Genomic DNA, 21692 nt, shown 5'->3' on the forward strand with positions numbered 1-21692 from the left:
ACAACACCCTCCGCCAGCCTACCTCTCTGGCTGGGCACCACCTCCACAGCTAGGAACCTCTCTGACCAGGAACCACACGTGCCCAGCCAGAGAGGTAGACTGGCGAACCCTGATCGTTGTGGATGGCAATTTTGCAAGGGTAGTTGTAAAACAAGAAACACAGAAACGAAACAGAAACGCAGAAACGAAACGCAGAAACGAAAATCAAACGGGTTTTCATAAAAGTTGGAATCAAGCGGCACGCCGATACTTTCCTTGCCCAATCCGTTGTTATTGTCGTTTAAAAGTAAAATCTGAGGTTGGTGGGTTGCGGCCAGCCGGAATGCAATAGAGTTGTTGAGGGGATACATGGAGCAACTTGGGGGGGGGGGGGGGGGGGGAGGGGGCGGCACGATATGGGTGAAGTCTTTTGAGGTGGTGGTGTAGTACTTTGGTAGGTTCGATTCGATTCCTACAGCATGTTATTTAAAATGAAGGTGCAGTGCAACATCTTGCCTTGTGGTGTTCAATTTACATGAAGTACCAGGATCATCCTACAAATCCCGTCTGATGCAGCACTAAATACAAGGTACGGTACCAGTACATGGGTGAATCATTTCGACGTTATGTGAGACGTGAGAGACCAATTTTGGCGACTAGAATAGTGTAAAGTGGGGGGGGGGGGGCGGGCACTAGACCTGGACTTGGAGTAACTCAATCTTGCCTGCCCAGCTGCTGCCTTTAAATAGTCCCTTTAAATATCTGTTTATGTTGATGAGGTTGCAGTAGGGAAGTTCAGCCTAGTGTCGTGCACAGGCCATGGAATGTACAAAAGAACAGGACTCGCTATTCGAAGGGCTATTTTCTATTTACGCCGTGTAGTACATACATGTAGTGTATTGGGGAGGTCAGTGTAAATAGAAAATAGTCCTTCGAATAGAGAGTCATGTTCTATTGTACATTCCTAGCAGGCCTATGGTCGTGTTCTGGTCATTGGTCATGCCGACTTACTGGCGGCTCATATCGATCATAAAGTCCTCATGCCCTACAGATGGTGGATCGGCATGGTCAGGGGCACGATCAAGGCCGGATGCTGCCAATCTGCACACACGTTGATGAGGCTAAAAGGGGTATTGGGAAATGAGCATTCCTCCTTCCATTCCGACTGAATACCAGTTTTAGTTACACCCGCGTTCGCGGCCACAACCATGGCAACAAGATGGAGTCTGTAGACCAGAATTCGCCACAAGACTGGTTTCTGCGTTTCGTTTCTGTGTTTCTGTGTTTCTGTTTCGTTTCTGTGTTTCTTGTTTTAACTACCCATTTTGCAACAAATTTCGCCATTTACGTTTGTTTACAATTATTTTGAAAGTCACATTATGACATCGTAGTATGAATCCCACTGCAGTTTCGTTACGCAGCAATGCTCATGTTTTTGGTTTGCAATCCTGTACTGTCTGTACACTGCGCTGTGCATGGATGTACTGTAGCTGTAAAAAAGACAAAAACCATAGCCTAGCCCTGTAGGACAGGCTTCGAGTATAACTCAACAGGCCCTCATGATTCATTTGATGGACACCTTATTTGATAGTACCTCATCATTAAGTCCACTAGATCCTGTTCTGTCACATGTCGTAGACGATAGACAATTTTCAAAATGTAGTACACCACTCGCTCATCTTTAAGCCCAGCTCTCGGCTCACATCATGTGGGCACGGTTGGCTGTTGAGTGTTATGGTTCAGTCTGTGAGACTAATTTAAAGAGGTTACACTTTTATTTTGAATTGGAAAACAGCCCACAGGACTGACTTTTCACTGAGTAATAAGTGTGCCCTTCGAAGGTTAAGTCTCTTTCTGGATTTGCTTCCATAGATGCCTTGTTCAGGATATCATCTGACCGATGCCTGATCAAGCACAGACTGTATCCGGTGGTGTACATTTCCCCGTCTATGTCACCCTTTTTTAGCTCACCTCTTAGCAGAGGTGAGCTTATCCAATACCGTGGCGTCCGTCGTCCGTCGTCGTCGTCGTCGTCGTCGTCGTCGTCGTCGTCGTCGTCGTCGTCGTCGTCGTCGTCGTCGTCGTCGTCGTCCGTCGTCGTCCGTCGTCCGTTAGCAGGGCACGTTTCGTAACTGTTAGAGCTATTGAGTTGAAACTTGGTACACATGTACCCTTATGTAATGACACCTTGGAGACCAAGTTTCGGTCTGATTCGTTTCATGGTTTGTCCACCAGGGGGCCAAACGTTAAAAGTGAAAATGTGCAATATCTCCCTTAATAGTAGTCGGGAAATTTTGAAAAAAATATGGTAGGTACTTCTAGCAAAGGTGCATCATATATCCTCCGGGTTTTTGATTTGACCTCCTTTTCAAGGTCACAGAGGCCAAATGGTGTAAATTGGCCATTAGGATGTAACGATGGCATGTTTCTAAACTGCAATGACTATTGATACCAAATTTGTTACACATTTACCCCTTAGTCAGGTGATCTCAGGGACCAAAGTTTGGTCCAATATGATTCACCACTTGACCACCAGGGGGCAAAATCCAAAAACCTTAAAAATGTGATTATTCCTTAACTTCTTGCCCGATTGCCACCAATTTGATATCATGGGTACATCTAACCACCATACAGTATATGTCACACAGGTTTTCAATTTGACCTTCTTGTCAAGGTCACAGAGGTCAAATGACGTAAATTCGCCGTCAGGCCGTAACTATGGCACGTTTCTTAACTGCAATGACTATTGATCACAAATTAAGTACACATGTACCCCTTGGTCAGGTGATCTCAGGTACCGAAGTTTGGTGCGATCTGATTTGCCGTTTGGCCTCCAGGGAGGGGGCCAAATCCTAAATTCATCAAAATGCTATTATTCCTATTAATGACTTGCCCGATTGGCACCAATTTTATATCATAGGTACATCTAATTCTAACAACCATTCAATGTGTCACCCGGGTCTTCTTTGATTTGACCTACTTTTCAAGGTCACAGAGGTCGAATGTACTGTAAATTGGCCATTTTGGGGAAATTGTAATTGCTTGGACCTACATCAAACCTAACACTACATGACACAATACCATGCTCTTTATCCATCTTTCCTCCACATGAGGTGAGCACAATGGCCCTGGCCATTTCATTTATTTAGTCAGTGTTAATTTCTCTTCTCTTTTTTTACAGATCAACTGTTGTTGGTTATTGCAAGAGGAGTCATTGGCACATTTCAAGTCCAGGAAAGCACTTGCTGTTCCCACATTCAGAGTAAGGTGTGCTTACTCGTTTTACTGCTTTCCATTCCCGGAGAGCGTTATCAAATATCTGCCGCAAGGCAACAAATATCTGCCGCAAGGCGCTTCAAATATCTGCCGAAAGGCATCAAATATCTGCCGCACCAATAAAGTTCATTTTGTTAACCAACTCTTTATCTTCTTTTCTTCACATACAAAAAAGACCGTCCCAAACATTTGGCTGCATCCACTTCATCAATGTCCAGACAACAGTCGGTTCATTTGACCATTGTAAAGCACCAGACCCCACCTCACAAAGTACACTGTAATAATTATGTACCTTGTGTCCATGTGCATGTTATTAGTTCCACCTACGCTGCATGAAGACAAGGACTCCACTCTTTGACGTCACCACACAACTCCTTGACGTCATCACACACCCCACTACTGCAACGGCAATAGAAATGACTTTACGTCATAATACCAGGGTGACGTCAACTCAGTACTTTAGCATGCACTGATATAGCAAAAAGGTCTTTCGCATCAGCACTTCTGCGTGCTAGACGTTATAGCTTCACGTTGCCTCATAATAACGGTACCGACACACACTTGGCCCTTGCCTTCACCTATCCATTTCAGCTGAGCGCCAGGCCCTTGGGCCTCTTGTTGGACTTATAGCGCATTTACGGGGTTGCAACTATTTTGCTTTATAGTGTCACCAGGAAAGAAAAGCATGCGACCTAACGCCGATCTATTTGTATAAAGTGATAATTGGAAGGTATATAGTAGGAAATATCAATAAAATAATCATTCCATGTCGTCTTTTGAGGGCATTTTTGATTGTAAAAAATATATGTGTACGTCACCGTAGTCTCTGCAATGATAATTTTATCAGAGCAGTCTCGCGCGAGTAGAAGTTCTTTACCTATTAGTTCTTCACTTATTAGTCTCAACGTCTGGCGCAAAGCCAGACGTTTTCCATTACGATTTCACTACGATGTTTGACAAGAAGGAGCAGTGCGCGAGATATGCTAATGAGCAGACTTCCCTCGCTTGAGTTTCTGAAGAATGTTCCATATCGCGCTAAGCTCATCACTGCTGATTATGACAGGCGTGCAACGGTAGGTATCTGCTCCCCAACTTCCACCCTAATACGGTACAATAAGTTACCATTTGATGGGAATGGGACAATGCCCTCACTGTGTATGGAGTCATAGGGATAAGAAGACATTATTCATTAGTGTTGGTACAAGTGATTTTGCCCAAAAAGCATGCGCATTCAAAAAACAAAATATGCAAGGTATCACGTACATGACCATGACGACGTGCAGAAAGTGCACTGGCCAGTGCATACCCTATGGCTATGTACTAGTAAACATGGTAAACATGGTAAACATGAACAACATCATTATTCATCGGCAGTTCATTTTACTCCGAGCTTTTCCTGAAACATATAGCCATGATGATTAGGCCTACCATGTACCATGACCAATAACAGCACTAGATCATGTAGATGTCAACAAGTTCACATGAACCGTATAATCCCGCATGGCGCATGTGGGGCATGCGTCTAAACCAAAGCCCCAAAATCACTTGTTTTGGTCTATTTCACTTGTGTTTCCCCCGTCTCCCAGTCCATAATACATTTACAGTTTACAATCCCCAATCATGGCCCAATAAAAGGTCATCGGTTGACTAAAGGAACACAACTGTTCAATGGATTTATAGTTGAATGCGATCAAACTACGTCTTTTCAATCGTGGATTGTAAATTTAACCCCATGGGCCTAGGGAAGGCCCTATAACAATACTTTCGACACAGTTATTATCTCCGCTGCCTCCACCATGTTACACACAGTGCTCACTGCTGATTCTAAAATGCGCCACCTAGTCAAAACAGGACATATGTTCTTCTAGGAATAGATCTCTTTCCAGTATTTCGTCATTCCACTATCGTCATCACCTCATCATACTTTCATTGACATTACAGGCACACATCCACAGAGCACTCTTCAAATCATCTAGTGGTTATCCAACTAGGATTATAAAGGTAATTTCTTAGCCCCGCACAGTGGGTTTCAGTCTTGATAAAGGGGCACTATTGCTAGCAGCTAGGTAGGCAAGATAAAGTTAGCCGAAGTAGCCGATAGGGTTCTCTCACCCCTCAAAGTCGTCACAACTATTCAAGCTTGTACAAGGAATACATGCAGCGCTGACTCTAACAAGACCCAATAGGAATGTCGCACAGTCATCTGTCAAAAACAAGACCTATGTTGTAGTATGATCTCTTGCCAATATTTAATAATTGCACTATCGTCATCACCTCATCATACTTCATTGACATTACAGGCACACATTGACATAGACCACTGTTGCAATCAACAACACAGTCGCTATCCAAGTAGCATTATAGAGGTAATTATCATTATCATACCTCATTAGCATGTGAACCAATCGCGTCGCGTCCTTTGCGATCACGGCAAAGCCTCATGGAATAATGTCTTTCACCGTTGAATAATTTTTCATATTCCATGCCTACAACTTCAATTTCTTCATATTCCATGGCTAGAAGTTCAATACTAATATAATATCCAAGATAAAGTTACAAGAAGTAGTCAATAGGGGTCTCTCACCTCTCACTGTATGTCCACACTATTCACGCTTGTACGAGGAATACATTCAATGCTGAATCTAACAACACCCAGTGCCCTTACTCTGTATATTAGTCACTGGAAGATGGCCCATTTCACTCCTTGCTTCTACTTCACCTATAGTCTCATTGCAAACGCCTCAGTTCTATGATATCACATTCACTTTCAGCTGTCATGCAACGCAACAACTGTGCTATCTGCCATCGCACATCAACGAAGAAGTGCAGCCGCCCACATTCCACCTCACGTCTGTCCGACCAGCTGCAATCCTCGAGGACGCCCCACTGTACCACGATTTCACTACGATGTTTGACAAGAAGGAGCAGTGCGCGAGATAGGCTAATGAGCAGACTTCCCTCGCTTGAGTTTCGGAAGAATGTTCCATATCGCGCTAAGCTGACCACTGCTGACCATGACAGGCGTGCATTGGACTGGTACAGGTTGGAACTGAACATTGAATATGCTGGTGGTGACGCTTTTCCGATGAGAAGTTGGTCGTGACTGATGCAGTATCCTTGGACTTGTCCACAGCATCGTTCAATCATTGCTCTCTGAGCTGCCTTGATTCTGTACTTACCCAAATACTAAGACCAAATGCCTCTTGACTGTGCTTTAAGAGAGACTGGCGCCATGCCTAGAGATATGACTGACCCCTATTGGCAAATTTGTATGACTTTATCTTGCCTACCTAGCTGCTGCCTATAGTCTCCTTTTAACTGCGGAACCCTTCAAAGTCGATAAAATGCCATGTTCCACCTTTTAATGTGTTCAGACTGCCATTTTCAAAATAATCAAGTCAGGACACTGCCTTCTCGTCTCATAATAAATTTTGCTTTCCTCAATAATAACATTTCTTCTTCTTCAATGCTTTCATCATTCCAAACTTCTCCTCCTCTGACTTTTACAGGGGTAGTCATGGCAATCAAAACCCAAATACTGAGACCAAATGCCTGTTGACTGTGCTTTAAGAGAGACTGGCGGCATGCCTAGTCTCTCTTAAAGCACAGTCAACAGACACCAACCCCCTCAGACTCAGAAACCACAAACGCCCAACCCTTCCTGCTACCTTAATACTTCTGGATACAGATAGAAATCAGCACATATAATGTCTCGAGGCCTGCAGCATGTACAGTTAATTTGCGTGATCATCGAAACCTAGCTCTTTGACGCCGCGACATCAATCTGAAAAATGGCCTTTTTTCATGATTTTTTTAAAAAGAACTGATTATCCAATGTACTTTTACTTTTCAGATGTAGAGAGATACTGATTGACTCTTTAATTTGCAATTTAGTTTTTCATAATCGCTCTGTTCATTTTTGAGTTGTGAAATTCTGAAAATCTATAATTTCTGCCCCCTTGAAAATCACCCGCAACTAGCATTCTGCGAAGATGACGTCACTGCAGCTGCTGCCCTCTATTTCCCCATCGCTGAATTACAGGCAATGTCGGACAAACATGCGGTTTCGTAATGGATTCAGGCTTTCTAACTAGGGCAGTTAGATTCAATCTGGCACATGTCCGAGTGTTGGAAATACTATGTAATTGTTCTGAATATTTCTCTCTGACTCTATGGTATCATTCATGCTCAAAACAATGCAGGGTCAAAGATAATTGACTTTGAAATAAGCTCAAATAAGTAGAAATAAGTGTCGATGTCCGACTGTCACGTGACTAAAACGTCATCAATATCTTATGCAAATGACCTTGTGAGCTATGAATAGTAACTTCGCGGAATGCTATTGGCTGAGACCCCTTTTCAGCAAAAACAGGCCAATTCATTCAATCAGATGGATTGAAAGTCGTCCAACTTCCCTCAAATCTCTCTACACACATGTTACAATTACAAAACAACTGGTATAAGTCCCATGACATATCTATTTCCTCAGTTATTCACTTTTTCCACAGCGACCCCTACTTTTGCACCCCCGCGGTCACCCTCGATTCAACCACTTGCTGCTCCAAAAGTATGGCATCTGTTGTCCCAAAATTGGTAGAGCATAAGCCCAGAACCATTTGCGTATGTTGTTACTACCCAGAAGTATTAAGGTAGCAGGAAGGGTTGGGCGTTTGTGGTTTCTGAGTCTGAGGGGGTTGGTGTCTGTTGACTGTGCTTTAAGAGAGACTAGGCATGGCGCCAGTCTCTCTTAAAGCACAGTCAACAGGCATTTGGTCTCAGTATTTGGGTTTTGATTGCCATGACTGTACCCCTGTAAAAGTCAGAGGATGAGAAGTTTGGAATGATGAAAGCATTGAAGAAGAAGAAATGTTATTATTGAGGAAAGCAAAATTTATTATGAGACTAGAAGGCAGTGTCCTGACTTGACGCAAGGGCCCAACGCGCCGCGTAGCGGCAAAAAAGCGAAGCTGGCGAAACATTTATAACGGGTCACCGTCACTTATTATTGGACTTATAGCGCATTTACGGGGTTGCAACTATTTTGCTTTATAGTGTCACCAGGAAAGAAAAGCATGCGACCTAACGCCGATCTATTTGTATAAAGTGATAATTGGAAGGTATATAGTAGGAAATATCAATAAAATAATCATTCCATGTCGTCTTTTGAGGGCATTTTTGATTGTAAAAAATATATGTGTACGTCACCGTAGTCTCTGCAATGATAATTTTATCAGAGCAGTCTCGCGCAAGTAGAAGTTCTTTACCTATTAGTTCTTCACTTATTAGTCTCAACGTCTGGCGCAAAGCCAGACGTTTTCCATTACGATTTCACTACGATGTTTGACAAGAAGGAGCAGTGCGCGAGATATGCTAATGAGCAGACTTCCCTCGCTTGAGTTTCTGAAGAATGTTCCATATCGCGCTAAGCTCATCACTGCTGATTATGACAGGCGTGCAACGGTAGGTATCTGCTCCCCAACTTCCACCCTAATACGGTACAATAAGTTACCATTTGATGGGAATGGGACAATGCCCTCACTGTGTATGGAGTCATAGGGATAAGAAGACATTATTCATTAGTGTTGGTACAAGTGATTTTGCCCAAAAAGCATGCGCATTCAAAAAACAAAATGCAAGGTATCACGTACATGACCATGACGACGTGCAGAAAGTGCACTGGCCAGTGCATACCCTATGGCTATGTACTAGTAAACATGGTAAACATGAACAACATCATTATTCATCGGCAGTTCATTTTACTCCGAGCTTTTCCTGAAACATATAGCCATGATGATTAGGCCTACCATGTACCATGACCATTCAATAACAGCACTAGATCATGTAGATGTCAACAAGTTCACATGAACCGTATAGGCCTAATCCCGCATGGCGCATGTGGGGCATGCGTCTAAACCAAAGCCCCAAAATCACTTGTTTTGGTCTATTTCACTTGTGTTTCCCCCGTCTCCCAGTCCATAATACATTTACAGTTTACAATCCCCGATCATGGCCCAACAAAAGGTCATCGGTTGACTAAAGGAACAAAACTGTTCAATGGATTTATAGTTGAATGCGATCAAACTACGTCTTTTCAATCGTGGATTGTAAATTTAACCCCATGGGCCTAGGGAAGGCCCTATAACAATACTTTCGACACAGTTATTATCTCCGCTGCCTCCACCATGTTACACACAGTGCTCACTGCTGATTCTAAAATGCGCCACCTAGTCAAAACAGGAGATATGTTCTTCTAGGAATAGATCTCTTTCCAATATTTCGTCATTCCACTATCGTCATCACCTCATCATACTTTCATTGACATTACAGGCACACATCCACAGAGCACTCTTCAAATCATCTACACAGTGGTTATCCAACTAGGATTATAAAGGTAATTTCTTAGCCCTGCACAGTGGGTCAGTCTTGATAAAGGGGCACTATTGCTAGCAGCTAGGTAGGCAAGATAAAGTTAGCCGAAGTAGCCGATAGGGGTCTCTCACCCCTCAAAGTCCGTCACAACCATTCAAGCTTGTACAAGGAATACATGCAGTGCTGACTCTAACAAGACCCAATGGGAATGTCGCACAGTCATCTGTCAAAAACAAGACCTATGTTGTAGTATGATCTCTTGCCAATATTTAATAATTGCACTATCGTCATCACCTCATCATACTTCATTGACATTACAGGCACACATTGACATAGACCACTGTTGCAATCAACGACACAGTCGCTATCCAAGTAGCATTATAGAGGTAATTATCATTATCATACCTCATTAGCATGTGAACCAATCGCGTCGCGTCCTTTGCGATCACGGCAAAGCCTCATGGAATAATGTCTTTCACCGTTGAATAATTTTTCATATTCCATGCCTACAACTTCAATTTCTTCATATTCCATGGCTAGAAGTTCAATACTCATATAATATCCAAGTTAAAGTTACAAGAAGTAGTCAATAGGGGTCTCTCACCTCTCCTGTATGTCCACACTATTCACGCTTGTACGAGGAATACATTCAATGCTGAATCTAACAACACCCAGTGCCCTTACTCTGTATATTAGTCACTGGAAGATGGCCCATTTCACTCCTTGCTTCTACTTCACCTATAGTCTCATTGCAAACGCCTCAGTTCTATGATATCACATTCACTTTCAGCTGTCATGCAACGCAACAACTGTGCTATCTGCCATCGCACATCAACGAAGAAGTGCAGCCGCCCACATTCCACCTCACGTCTGTCCGACCAGCTGCAATCCTCGAGGACGCCCCACTGTACCACGATTTCACTACGATGTTTGACAAGAAGGAGCAGTGCGTGACATAGGCTAATGAGCAGACTTCCCTCGCTTGAGTTTCGGAAGAATGTTCCATATCGCGCTAAGCTGACCACTGCTGACCATGACAAGCGTGCATTGGACTGGTACAGGTTGGAACTGAACATTGAATATGCTGGTGGTGACGCTTTCTGATGAGAAGTTGGTCGTGACTGATGCAGTATCCTTGGACTTGTCCACAGCATCGTTCAATCATTGCTCTCTGAGCTGCCTTGATTCTGTACTTACCCAAATACTAAGACCAAATGCCTCTTGACTGTGCTTTAAGAGAGACTGGCGCCATGCCTAGAGATATGACTGACCCCTATTGGCAAATTTGTATGACTTTATCTTGCCTACCTAGCTGCTGCCTATAGTCTCCCTTTAACTGCGGAACACTTCAAAGTCGATAAAATGCCATGTTCCACCTTTTAATGTGTTCAGACTGCCATTTTCAAAATAATCAAGTCAGGACACTGCCTTCTAGTCTCATAATAAATTTTGCTTTCCTCAATAATAACATTTCTTCTTCTTCAATGCTTTCATCATTCCAAACTTCTCCTCCTCTGACTTTTACAGGGGTACAGTCATGGCAATCAAAACCCAAATACTGAGACCAAATGCCTGTTGACTGTGCTTTAAGAGAGACTGGCGCCATGCCTAGTCTCTCTTAAAGCACAGTCAACAGACACCAACCCCCTCAGACTCAGAAACCACAAACGCCCAACCCTTCCTGCTACCTTAATACTTCTGGATTATTTTGAAAATGGCGGTCTGAACACATTAAAAGGTGGAACATAGCATTTTATGGACTTTGAAGTGTTCCCCAGTTAAAGGGAGACTATAGGTAGCAGCTAGGTAGGCAAGATAAAGTCATACAAATTTGCCAATAAGGGTCAGTCATATCTCTAGGCATGGCGCCAGTCTCTCTTAAAGCACAGTCAACAGGCATTTGGTCTTAGTATTTGGGTAAGTACAGAATCAAGGCAGCTCAGAGAGCAATGATTGAACGATGCTGTGGACAAGTCCAAGGATACTGCATCAGTCACGACCAACTTCTCATCAGAAAGCGTCACCACCAGCATATTCAATGTTCAGTTCCAACCTGTACCAGTCCAATGCACGCCTGTCATGGTCAGCAGTGGTCAGCTTAGCGCGATATGGAACATTCTTCCGAAACTCAAGCGAGGGAAGTCTGCTCATTAGCCTATCTCGCGCACTGCTCCTTCTTGTCAAACATCGTAGTGAAATCGTGGTACAGTGGGGCGTCCTCGAGGATTGCTGCTGGTCGGACAGACGTGAGGTGGAATGTGGGCGGCTGCACTTCTTCGCTGATGTGCGATGGCAGATAGCACAGTTCTTGCGTTGCATGACAGCTGAAAGTGAATGTGATATCATAGACCTGAGGCGTTTGCAATGAGACTATAGGTGAAGCAGAAGCAAGGAGTGAAATGGGCCATCTTCCAGTGACTAATATACAGAGTAAGGGCACTGGGTGTTGTTAGATTCAGCATTGAATGTATTCCTCGTACAAGCGTGAATAGTGTGGACATACAGTGAGAGGTGAGAGACCCCTATTGACTACTTCTTGTAACTTTATCTTGGATATCATATTAGTATTGAACTTCTAGCCATGGAATATGAAGAAATTGAAGTTGTAGGCATGGAATATGAAAAATTATTCAACGGTGAAAGACATTATTCCATGAGGCTTTGCCGTGATCGCAAAGGACGCGACGCGATTGGTTCACATGCTAATGAGGTATGATAATGATAATTACCTCTATAATGCTACTTGGATAGCGACTGTGTCGTTGATTGCAACAGTGGTCTATGTCAATGTGTGCCTGTAATGTCAATGAAGTATGATGAGGTGATGACGATAGTGCAATTATTAAATATTGGCAAGAGATCATACTACAACATAGGTCTTGTTTTTGACAGATGACTGTGCGACATTCCCATTGGGTCATGTTAGAGTCAGCGCTGCATGTATTCCTTGTACAAGCTTGAATAGTTGTGACGGACTTTGAGGGGTGAGAGACCCCTATCGGCTACTTCGGCTAACTTTATCTTGCCTACCTAGCTGCTAGCAATAGTGCCCCTTTATCAAGACTGAAACCCACTGTGCGGGGCTAAGAAATTACCTTTATAATCCTAGTTGGATAACCACTGTGTAGATGATTTGAAGAGTGCTCTGTGGATGTGTGCCTGTAATGTCAATGAAAGTATGATGAGGTGATGACGATAGTGGAATGACGAAATATTGGAAAGAGATCTATTCCTAGAAGAACATATCTCCTGTTTTGACTAGGTGGCGCATTTTAGAATCAGCAGTGAGCACTGTGTGTAACATGGTGGAGGCAGCGGAGATAATAACTGTGTCGAAAGTATTGTTGTAGGGCCTTCCCTAGGCCCATGGGGTTAAATTTACAATCCACGATTGAAAAGACGTAGTTTGATCGCATTCAACTATAAATCCATTGAACAGTTGTGTTCCTTTAGTCATCCGATGACCTTTTGTTGGGCCATGATCGGGGATTGTAAACTGTAAATGTATTATGGACTGGGAGACGGGGGAAACACAAGTGAAATAGAACAAAACAAGTGATTTTGGGGCTTTGGTTTAGACGCATGTGGGGCATGCGCCATGCGGGATTATACGGTTCATGTGAACTTGTTGACATCTACATGATCTGGTGCTGTTATTGGTCATGGTACATGGTAGGCCTAATCATCATGGCTATATGTTTCAGGAAAAGCTCGGAGTAAAATGAACTGCCGATGAATAATGATGTTGTTCATGTTTACCATGTTTACTAGTACATAGCCATAGGGTATGCACTGGCCAGTGCACTTTCTGCACGTCGTCATGGTCATGTACGTGATACCTTGCATATTTTGTTTTTTGAATGCGCATGCTTTTTGGGCAAAATCACTTGTACCAACACTAATGAATAATGTCTTCTTATCCCTATGACTCCATACACAGTGAGGGCATTGTCCCATTCCCATCAAATGGTAACTTATTATACCGTATTAGGGTGGAAGTTGGGGAGCAGATACCTACCGTTGCACGCCTGTCATAATCAGCAGTGATGAGCTTAGCGCGATATGGAACATTCTTCAGAAACTCAAGCGAGGGAAGTCTGCTCATTAGCATATCTCGCGCACTGCTCCTTCTTGTCAAACATCGTAGTGAAATCGTAATGGAAAACGTCTGGCTTTGCGCCAGACGTTGAGACTAATAAGTGAAGAACTAATAGGTAAAGAACTTCTACTTGCGCGAGACTGCTCTGATAAAATTATCATTGCAGAGACTACGGTGACGTACACATATATTTTTTACAATCAAAAATGCCCTCAAAAGACGACATGGAATGATTATTTTATTGATATTTCCTACTATATACCTTCCAATTATCACTTTATACAAATAGATCGGCGTTAGTTCGCATGCTTTTCTTTCCTGGTGACACTATAAAGCAAAATAGTTGCAACCCCGTAAATGCGCTATAAGTCCAATAATAAGTGACGGTGACCCGTTATAAATGTTTCGCCAGCTTCGCTTTTTTGCCGCTACGCGGCGCGTTGGGCCCTTGCGTCAAGAATCAACTGACAGTATAAAGAGATCCAGAAGTATTAAGGTAGCAGGAAGTGGTGGGCGTTTGTGGTTTCTGAGTGTGAGGGGGTATAGTGGTGTCTGTTGACTGTGCTTTAAGAGAGACTAGGCATGATGCCAGTCTCTCTTAAGACATGTGATTTCAGTATTAGGTCTTTCATTGTAGCAATGAGAAAATGTTAGCAATTTTGGTTAGGTCCGTCATTTGTTATGACCAACTCATTTGTTATGACCAAGTAGCTTCTAGAGTGACTCAACCACTCTTGACGCAAGGGCCCAACGCGCCGCGTAGCGGCAAAAAAGCGAAGCTGGCGAAACATTTATAACGGGTCACCGTCACTTATTATTGGACTTATAGCGCATTTACGGGGTTGCAACTATTTTGCTTTATAGTGTCACCAGGAAAGAAAAGCATGCGACCTAATGCCGATCTATTTGTATAAAGTGATAATTGGAAGGTATATAGTAGGAAATATCAATAAAATAATCATTCCATGTCGTCTTTTGAGGGCATTTTTGATTGTAAAAAATATATGTGTACGTCACCGTAGTCTCTGCAATGATAATTTTATCAGAGCAGTCTCGCGCAAGTAGAAGTTATTTACCTATTAGTTCTTCACTTATTAGTCTCAACGTCTGGCGCAAAGCCAGACGTTTTCCATTACGATTTCACTACGATGTTTGACAAGAAGGAGCAGTGCGCGAGATATGCTAATGAGCAGACTTCCCTCGCTTGAGTTTCTGAAGAATGTTCCATATCGCGCTAAGCTCATCACTGCTTATTTATGACAGGCGTGCAACGGTAGGTATCTGCTCCCCAACTTCCACCCGAATACGGTACAATAAGTTACCATTTGATGGGAATGGGACAATGCCCTCACTGTGTATGGAGTCATAGGGATAAGAAGACATTATTCATTAGTGTTGGTACAAGTGATTTTGCCCAAAAAGCATGCGCATTCAAAAAACAAAATATGCAAGGTATCACACATGACCATGACGACGTGCAGAAAGTGCACTGGCCAGTGCATACCCTATGGCTATGTACTAGTAAACATGGTAAACATGAACAACATCATTATTCATCGGCAGTTCATTTTACTCCGAGCTTTTCCTGAAACATATAGCCATGATGATTAGGCCTACCATGTACCATGACCAATAACAGCACTAGATCATGTAAATGTCAACAAGTTCACATGATGATGATGAACCGTATAATCCCGCATGGCGCATGTGGGGCAAGCGTCTAAACCAAAGCCCCAAAATCACTTGTTTTGGTCTATTTCACTTGTGTTTACAACTGTTCAATGGATTTATAGTTGAATGCGATCAAACTACGTCTTTTCAATCGTGGATTGTAAATTTAACCCCATGGGCCTAGGGAAGGCCCTATAACAATACTTTCGACACAGTTATTATCTCCGCTGCCTCCACCATCCACCATGTTACACACAGTGCTCACTGCTGATTCTAAAATGCGCCACCCAGAAGTATTAAGGTAGCAGGAAGGGTTGGGCGTTTGTGGTTTCTGAGTCTGAGGGGGTTGGTGTCTGTTGACTGTGCTTTAAGAGAGACTAGGCATGGCGCCAGTCTCTCTTAAAGCACAGTCAACAGGCATTTGGTCTCAGTATTTGGGTTTTGATTGCCATGACTGTACCCCTGTAAAAGTCAGAGGAGGAGAAGTTTGGAATGATGAAAGCATTGAAGAAGAAGAAATGTTATTATTGAGGAAAGCAAAATTTATTATGAGACAAGAAGGCAGTGTCCTGACTTGATTATTTTGAAAATGGCGGTCTGAACACATTAAAAGGTGGAACATGGCATTTTAACGACTTTGAAGTGTTCCGCAGTTAAAGGGAGACTACAGGCAGCAGCTAGGTAGGCAAGATAAAGTCATACAAATTTGCCAATAGGGGTCAGTCATATCTCTAGGCATGGCGCCAGTCTCTCTTAAAGCACAGTCAACAGGCATTTGGTCTTAGTATTTGGGTAAGTACAGAATCAAGGCAGCTGAGAGAGCAATGATTGAACGATGCTGTGGACAAGTCCAAGGATACTGCATCAGTCACGACCAACTTCTCATCAGAAAGCGTCACCACCAGCATATTCAATGTTCAGTTCCAACCTGTACCAGTCCAATGCACGCCTGTCATGGTCAGCAGTGGTCAGCTTAGCGCGATATGGAACATTCTTTTCCGAAACTCAAGCGAGGGAAGTCTGCTCATTAGCCTATCTCGCGCACTGCTCCTTCTTGTCAAACATCGTAGTGAAATCGTGGTACAGTGGGGCGTCCTCGAGGATTGCAGCTGGTCGGACAGACGTGAGGTGGAATGTGGGCGGCTGCACTTCTTCGTTGATGTGCGATGGCAGATAGCACAGTTGTTGCGTTGCATGACAGCTGAAAGTGAATGTGATATCATAGAAGTGAGGCGTTTGCAATGAGACTATAGGTGAAGTAGAAGCAAGGAGTGAAATGGGCCATCTTCCAGTGACTAATATACAGAGTAAGGGCACTGGGTGTTGTTAGATTCAGCATTGAATGTATTCCTCGTACAAGCGTGAATAGTGTGGACATACAGTGAGAGGTGAGAGACCCCTATTGACTACTTCTTGTAACTTTATCTTGGATATTATATTAGTATTGAACTTCTAGCCATGGAATATGAAGAAATTGAAGTTGTAGGCATGGAATATGAAAAATTATTCAAAGGTGAAAGACATTATTCCATGAGGCTTTGCCGTGATCGCAAAGGACGCGACGCGATTGGTTCACATGCTAATGAGGTATGATAATGATAATTACCTCTATAATGCTACTTGGATAGCGACTGTGTCGTTGATTGCAACAGTGGTCTATGTCAATGTGTGCCTGTAATGTCAATGAAGTATGATGAGATGATGACGATAGTGCAATTATTAAATATTGGCAAGAGATCATACTACAACATAGGTCTTGTTTTTGACAGATGACTGTGCGACATTCCCATTGGGTCTTGTTAGAGTCAGCGCTGCATGTATTCCTTGTACAAGCTTGAATAGTTGTGACGGACTTTGAGGGGTGAGAGACCCCTATCGGCTACTTCGGCTAACTTTATCTTGCCTACCTAGCTGCTAGCAATAGTGCCCCTTTATCAAGACTGAAACCCACTGTGCGGGACTAAGAAATTACCTTTATAATCCTAGTTGGATAACCACTGTGTAGATGATTTGAAGAGTGCTCTGTGGATGTGTGCCTGTAATGTCAATGAAAGTATGATGAGGTGATGACGATAGTGGAATGACGAAATATTGGAAAGAGATCTATTCCTAGGAGAACATATGTCCTGCTTTGACTAGGTGGCGCATTTTAGAATCAGCAGTGAGCACTGTGTGTAACATGGTGGAGGCAGCGGAGATAATAACTGTGTCGAAAGTATTGTTATAGGGCCTTCCCTAGGCCCATGGGGTTAAATTTACAATCCACGATTGAAAAGACGTAGTTTGATCGCATTCAACTATAAATCCATTGAACAGTTTTGTTCCTTTAGTCAACCGATGACCTTTTGTTGGGCCATGATCGGGGATTGTAAACTGTAAATGTATTATGGACTGGGAGACGAGGGAAACACAAGTGAAATAGACCAAAACAAGTGATTTTGGGGCTTTGGTTTAGACGCATGCCCCACATGCGCAATGCTGGATTATACGGTTCATGTGAACTTGTTGACATCTACATGAACTTGTTGACATCTACATGATCATGATCTAGTGCTGTTATTGGTCATGGTACATGGTAGGCCTAATCATCATGGCTATATGTTTCAGGAAAAGCTCGGAGTAAAATGAACTGCCGATGAATAATGATGTTGTCCATGTTTACCATGTTTACTAGTACATAGCCATAGGGTATGCACTGGCCAGTGCACTTTCTGCACGTCGTCAAGGTCATGTACGTGATACCTTGCATATTTTGTTTTTTGAATGTGCATGCTTTTTGGGCAAAATCACTTGTACCAACACTAATGAATAATGTCTTCTTATCCCTATGACTCCATACACAGTGAGGGCATTCTCCCATTCCCATCAAATGGTAACTTATTGTACCGTATCAGGGTGGAAGTTGGGGAGCAGATACCTACCGTTGCACGCCTGTCATAATCAGCTGCAGTGATGAGCTTAGCGCGATATGGAACATTCTTCAGAAACTCAAGCGAGGGAAGTCTGCTCATTAGCATATCTCGCGCACTGCTCCTTCTTGTCAAACATCGTAGTGAAATCGTAATGGGAAACGTCTGGCTTTGCGCCAGACGTTGAGACTAATAAGTGAAGAACTGATAGGTAAAGAACTTCTACTTGCGCGAGACTGCTCTGATAAAATTATCATTGCAGAGACTACGGTGACGTACACATATATTTTTTACAATCAAAAATGCCCTCAAAAGACGATATGGAATGATTATTTTATTGATGTTTCCTACTATATACCTTCCAATTATCACTTTATACAAATAGATCGGCGTTAGGTCGCATGCTTTTCTTTCCTGGTGACACTATAAAGCAAAATAGTTGCAACCCCGTAAATGCGCTATAAGTCCAATAATAAGTGACGGTGACCCGTTATAAATGTTTCGCTAGCTTCGCTTTTTTGCCGCTACGCGGCGCGTTGGGCCCTTGCGTCTAGTCAAAACAGGACATATGTTCTTCTAGGAATAGATCTCTTTCCAATATTTCGTCATTCCACTATCGTCATCACCTCATCATACTTTCATTGACATTACAGGCACACATCCACAGAGCACTCTTCAAATCATCTACACAGTGGTTATCCAACTAGGATTATAAAGGTAATTTCTTAGCCCCGCACAGTGGGTTTCAGTCTTGATAAAGGGGCACTATTGCTAGCAGCTAGGTAGGCAAGATAAAGTTAGCCGAAGTAGCCGATAGGGGTCTCTCACCCCTCAAAGTCTGTCACAACTATTCAAGTTTGTACAAGGAATACATGCAGCGCTGACTCTAACAAGACCCAATAGGAATGTCGCACAGTCATCTGTCAAAAACAAGACCTATGTTGTAGTATGATCTCTTGCCAATATTTAATAATTGCACTATCGTCATCACCTCATCATACTTCATTGACATTACAGGCACAAATTGACATAGACCTGACCACTGTTGCAATCAACGGCACAGTCGCTATCCAAGTAGCATTATAGAGGTAATTATCATTATCATACCTCATTAGCATGTGAATCAATCGCGTCGCGTCCTTTGCGATCACGGCAAAGCCTCATGGAATAATGTCTTTCACCGTTGAATAATTTTTCATATTCCATGCCTACAACCTCAATTTCTTCATTATTCCATGGCTAGAAGTTCAATACTAATATAATATCCAAGATAAAGTTACAAGAAGTAGTCAATAGGGGTCTCTCACCTCTCACTGTATGTCCATACTATTCACGCTTGTACGAGGAATACATTCAATGCTGAATCTAACAACACCCAGTGCCCTTACTCTGTATATTAGTCACTGGAAGATGGCCCATTTCACTCCTTGCTTCTACTTCACCTATAGTCTCATTGCAAACGCCTCACTTCTATGATATCACATTCACTTTCAGCTGTCATGCAACGCAACAACTGTGCTATCTGCCATCGCACATCAACGAAGAAGTGCAGCCGCCCACATTCCACCTCACGTCTGTCCGACCAGCTGCAATCCTCGAGGACGCCCCACTGTACCACGATTTCACTACGATGTTTGACAAGAAGGAGCAGTGCGCGAGATAGGCTAATGAGCAGACTTCCCTCGCTTGAGTTTCAGAAGAATGTTCCATATCGCGCTAAGCTGACCACTGCTGACCATGACAGGCGTGCATTGGACTGGTACAGGTTGGAAGTGAACATTGAATATGCTGGTGGTGACGCTTTCTGATGAGAAGTTGGTCGTGACTGATGCAGTATCCTTGGACTTGTCCACACCATCGTTCAATCATTGCTCTCTGAGCTGCCTTGATTCTGTACTTACCCAAATACTAAGACCAAATGCCTGTTGACTGTGCTTTAAGAGAGACTGGCGCCATGCCTAGAGATATGACTGACCCCTATTGGCAAATTTGTATGACTTTATCTTGCCTACCTAGCTGCTGCCTATAGTCTCCCTTTAACTGCGGAACACTTCAAAGTCGATAAAATGCCATGTTCCACCTTTTAATGTGTTCAGACCGCCATTTTCAAAATAATCAAGTCAGGACACTGCCTTCTAGTCTCATAATAAATTTTGCTTTCCTCAATAATAACATTTCTTCTTCTTCAATGCTTTCATCATTCCAAACTTCTCCTCCTCTGACTTTTACAGGGGTACAGTCATGGCAATCAAAACCCAAATACTGAGACCAAATGCCTGTTGACTGTGCTTTAAGAGAGACTGGCGCCATGCCTAGTCTCTCTTAAAGCACAGTCAACAGACACCAACCCCCTCAGACTCAGAAACCACAAACGCCCAACCCTTCCTGCTACCTTAATACTTCTGGATTACAGCGGCCGCCTCAGCGCCATCACGCGGGGCCTAATGGTATCAGGCTAAGTAGCTTCGCGCGATATGTACCATTCTGGGAAAACTCAATGAGGAAGTATGCTCATTAGCATGATGTATTCTTAGCTCCAGCTCGAGGTAATCTTGCGCAGGGTTGGGCCCAGATACATTCTGGTGGAAAACGTCTAGTACAAAGAACGCCTGGCTTGTGCCAGACTAATAAGTGAAGAAGGCCTGGCTGCGCGAGACTACTGTAATTAAAATGACCATTGCAGAGACTCTGTGGTACGTAGGCATATACTTTTTACAATTAAACATGCTCTCAAAAGACGATAAGGAATGATTATTTAATATGAAAAGTCAAGGACTTAGTAGTGCGCCCCCCTTTATTTGTTCGTTCCAGTCATGGCAAATTGGTTCAATGATGCTTCCCAGACCGTACACCTCATATTCCCACAAAAATTTTACAACAATGAAACGCACCTTGGAGGCTGACGGTAGTGCCCTTGTTGATTGGTTTACTACAAATCAGATGCAAGCAAATCCAGGGAAGTTTCAGGGTCTTGCGGTGGGTAAAAAAACTCATACCAAGAAACCTACTTTCAGCATCCAGGGTGCAGAAATCGAATGTACGGACGAGACCAAGCTGCTTGGAGTAACTCTTGACGCTAGGGCCCAACGCGCCGCGTAGCGGCAAAAAAGCGAAGCTGGCGAAACATTTATAACGGGTCACCGTCACTTATTATTGGACTTATAGCGCATTTACGGGGTTGCAACTATTTTGCTTTATAGTGTCACCAGGAAAGAAAAGCATGCGACCTAACGCCGATCTATTTGTATAAAGTGATAATTGGAAGGTATATAGTAGGAAATATCAATAAAATAATCATTCCATGTCGTCTTTTGAGGGCATTTTTGATTGTAAAAAATATATGTGTACGTCATCGTAGTCTCTGCAATGATAATTTTATCAGAGCAGTC

General features: G+C 43.1%; 1 long non-coding RNA gene across 1 annotated transcript; it reads right to left on the reverse strand.

Moving 5' to 3' along the window:
• Positions 1-15707: 15707 nt before the first annotated feature.
• LOC135496734 (uncharacterized) lies at positions 15708-18445 on the reverse strand. The gene is made up of 4 exons (XR_010448714.1): positions 18316-18445; positions 17367-17430; positions 17001-17066; positions 15708-16595 (listed from the first exon to the last, which is right to left on the reverse strand). It is a non-coding gene; the product is annotated as an uncharacterized LOC135496734 (long non-coding RNA).
• Between the last annotated feature and the right edge of the window lie 3247 nt (positions 18446-21692).

Source organism: Lineus longissimus, chromosome 12 (assembly GCF_910592395.1).
Source record: "Lineus longissimus chromosome 12, tnLinLong1.2, whole genome shotgun sequence".
Classification (NCBI taxonomy): domain Eukaryota; kingdom Metazoa; phylum Nemertea; class Pilidiophora; order Heteronemertea; family Lineidae; genus Lineus; species Lineus longissimus.